The sequence below is a fragment of the Limulus polyphemus genome, unplaced genomic scaffold, assembly GCF_000517525.1.
Source record: "Limulus polyphemus unplaced genomic scaffold, Limulus_polyphemus-2.1.2 Scaffold5545, whole genome shotgun sequence".
Taxonomy (NCBI): Eukaryota; Metazoa; Arthropoda; class Merostomata; order Xiphosura; family Limulidae; genus Limulus; species Limulus polyphemus.
The window spans coordinates 388-4,248 of record NW_013671155.1 but is presented as its reverse complement, the minus strand read 5'-3'; the positions used below and the strand labels follow the sequence as shown (position 1 = coordinate 4,248).

Below are 3,861 nucleotides of genomic sequence, written 5' to 3'. Positions count from 1 at the left end.
AACTGCTCAGCCATCTCCCAGCCCTAGTAACAATTAATCGACAAAATGTAGTTTAAAAGACAAGTGCATCTATTATATTATTCAATTACAGCCTAAAAAATATAGATATACAGTCATTAATGTACTTCTAAATCATTTAAATAGTTGCAATAGATTCATTCGATTGGAATCAAAGTTTAATGATGAACAACAGGACGGCAGTAGCAACAATGAACATTTGACACGTGGCGTTCAGTAACGAACAGTTAATTCTTGAACGTTTTGGATTATACATACTCCATCTTAAGTAAGCTATATTGAACATAGTAAATTATTAGGTAAAGGCATTTTATAAAGTTTAAACATTCTATAAAAAGTAATTAAAATACAGAATAAAAGTATGAAATAAATTCAAAGACAACCATATAAACAAAGAATAGAATAATACAATATTATACAAGTTATTAAAGAACAGATTTAATTGTAGTGAAGTTGTGTTATTCTTTAAAGTTTGGAGTTCATTTATAATGGATAAACTTTGTTTAATTAAAAGTTCAATATTGGATGATCCAGATAAGATGACTTTGAAATTCATAACCAGGAGTGGGTGGTTAGTGTTTTCACTATGTGTGCGAATTGTGGAGTCTGGTGGATTTGATAGTTATTTACCAATTCTGGTTTTACAAACAATACTGCTATGAATATTATTGAAATAAATAAGAACACAAAACAAATCTCTACAAAATCTTTAATAATGATACTTATTCAAATTATTAGCTATTTATAATAAAAGAAAAGGCTATGTTTACCACTCGTTCATTTCTATAGTTTTTTAAATATTTCTTCCACCTTTGATGGTGTTCTCAATAATAATTGGCCTGAATGACATCCAGGTAGTTTCCAAATGGGTGTTTACTAACTGAGACACTTCCTGGACACCGGACAAAGCAATATTTTCAGTGAGAAGTTTATTTATTGTAATATTAATATGACTAAAAAAACACTGTTCATGCTTGAAATTCTTTTTTCTCAGAACAAGTTACAATGAACGCAAGATACCTCACATGGGCTACTGTTTCTATTAAATCATTAGGTGGGGTTCTCAGCCATAGTTTCTAAAGTCTTGGGGGGAACAGGAGGTCATCAAGCTAAAAAGTTTGTGGACCCCTGCACAAGGGTAAATATTCTTCTATTTAAGTGTCCAAAATGTAAGGAAACAATTTTGAGATTTGGAAACTTTTTGTGACACGGAAGATGGCAAAAACTGGGAAAAAATGAGATGAAAAGAGAAAAGTAAAGAAATAGAGAAGAAAAATAAGAAATAATAAAATAGGGAAAATAAACCGTATATTGACTACTGGACTTTGTCTTTGAAGTCATACCATTATCACACAGTTCTCAACCAGTCAGACGCAGTAAAAAATTAGGGAATAATTTTAGGTCCCTTGATTAAGGATGTGGAAAAATCAAAAATATGCCTTTAATTACAGTTAATGTACCTGCTTATAGAATTCTACATTTGCCAAAATATTCAGTGTCCATTTTAACTTCAGTAATGATTTTCTTTATTCTCTTCAAGTTATAGATACACAAGTCACCTGATCTTTGTAACTTATACACTCCACGCTTCTAATGCACTATAAACTTCTATAACATCTCATCTTTTTTTTTTACATGCTTATAAACAAAACTTATTGCTTCGAGTGAGAGTTTTAAAAGCTTTACTTTTTATGAATATTATACAACTGCTCTCCATTCAAAAACAACTACTGCAGTGTATATATATAAAAAACAAGTCAGGTTTTCAAAACTGAAGCTCTTAAGGTTATGAAACTTGCATCTTTAACACGCATTAAATATTATTTTGTTTAAAGCAGAAAAAAAAAGTTATGAAATAATAGAAACTTATTCTTACAAGGAAAACACCGAGCATATAAAAAAATGCTTTTTTCCACAATCTTTTAAAGCATAGTTTAATACTCCTCAAATACTTTATATGTACTTCCCATCTTATGTAAACATCTCTTCCCCGTATTAAAACTGTCCATCAAATCTAACCAGTTCATCAGTTATTCATAGTTAACCCCAAACAAAACCTTCTCCAAAGTGAAAAATTAACATCAAAGTCAAACTTAAAAATGCTTTATTCCCCCCCCCCATAAATTTTCTTTAATTTTTTTCCTCAAAGTACCAAAAGCTCCATATTAAATAATAATACACTACAAATCCTTTAACTGTTCCACAGTAGTGCTAGGACAATCAGTTGTGTCTCCCTTAAATGTAAACAAATTATTTTCGTAACAGAAAAAAAAATTTACCATCTTTTCAGTGGGTTCAAACATTTTTACAGTTAAAAGTGACTGTATCTTCATACTTTATGGTATATAAATTAAAAAACGAACACAGAGTAGGTCATATGACCCCTTGTCCATGATCCCCAATTATGAATACTAAACATCAACTCATTTTATTTTCCCTCTTCTTGTAACTCAATAATAGAGGGAAGAGTATGAAGATACAAGTTGTTATGGGCCTTTTAAACAAATCAGTGTCGAGATGTCTTACTGCAAAACATTGCTCAACAAACACATAAGATCATTTCTTTCAATTTTAGTATTCTAAATAAAATATGAAAATCATATCCAGACCAATGTAATTACCTGTCACTGCTTATTTCATAAGTTTCAGTCTTCTTCCACACACTTTTTGTATTTAACTTAAAATACATAAACAGAAGAAACAATGTTTACACACAAGTTCAACAGAATCAATAGTATTATTGTTGTTACTCAAAACACGTTTTTTTTTTTTCTTGTTGATTTTTTATTTGCTTCTGACATATCAGTTCTGTCTATTATTTACTTTTGTCTTTGACTAAAATCATTACATCTTACTAGATGTTCAAGTTCATACTTAAGGTGTTTCTTCAAGACAAAACAGCTTTACAAAGTACTGGTCATTAGAATTTCACAAAAGATGAACCAAAATAAATAAATAAAGAGTAATATTACCAAGATAGAGTAAACAGAATACAATAAACTTTTAGCATTTTATCAATTACACTACTGTGAATTATTAAAATTTAAATGGTTGCTTATATTACTGGCGATTTTTAATGTCTGACAACGAAATAAAATGAACTCAATAGCCAATGTCTTTGTTATTTGCGGGGGAGGCTATAGCAACATATTCCATTACATTTTTCTTTTGTTGTTAAATTAAAAGTAATAATACTGATAGTGATATATCAAATTTTTGTTTCTATTCAATTCCAAACGACCACATAATGCCTGAAAATTAATTTGTCAAAAAAATATTATCAGTCATGTTGCCAATGCCACCAGATTCTCAAACGCTTGGCCAACATTTTTTGAGACACAACTTGGTATCGACAATCGAAGTATACCAATTTTCACAATTAAAACTGATTAATTTCTTAAGAACTATTCTTACTCCTAGAATTTAAGTTTCATGTATCAAATTTTTACATCTTAATGATTAGCAAGTACTTAAAGTATCTACTACTGAATTTACCTTAATTCTTTACACTATTGGGAAAATTACGATGTCCAAACCTTCGCGTTACAAAACACTTGCTACAACATCTAAGCTCCAACACTAGCGCCACTAACTAATTCCCAGGCACATCAGAATGTAAGAAACATTGGAGGGGATGTGTGTGTGTGAGGGGGGGGGGGATTGTCTGAAAATCAATAAAAACGCTTTAAAATGTTAATCAACAATTCCACACAATAGAAAGAACTGTATTGTACATATAAAAGACAAACTAAATTGTTTGCTCTGCATTAGAAAATCATAAGTCATACAGAGAATAAGGATGTTTCAGACCATAGCCAGTATGCACATTATACGGATACACAA

General features: G+C 30.2%; 1 protein-coding gene across 1 annotated transcript in view; it reads right to left on the bottom strand.

The window, feature by feature from the left end:
• The window catches only part of LOC106472717 (serine/threonine-protein kinase PLK2-like), a 54,888-nt gene extending 51,295 nt beyond the window's left edge, over positions 1-3,593 (bottom strand). Inside the window, exon 1 of the mRNA XM_013933371.2 lies at positions 3,514-3,593. The gene's annotated coding sequence lies outside the window, so the exon portion shown is untranslated. The remainder of the gene's footprint in view (positions 1-3,513) is intronic.
• Positions 3,594-3,861: the final 268 nt, after the last annotated feature.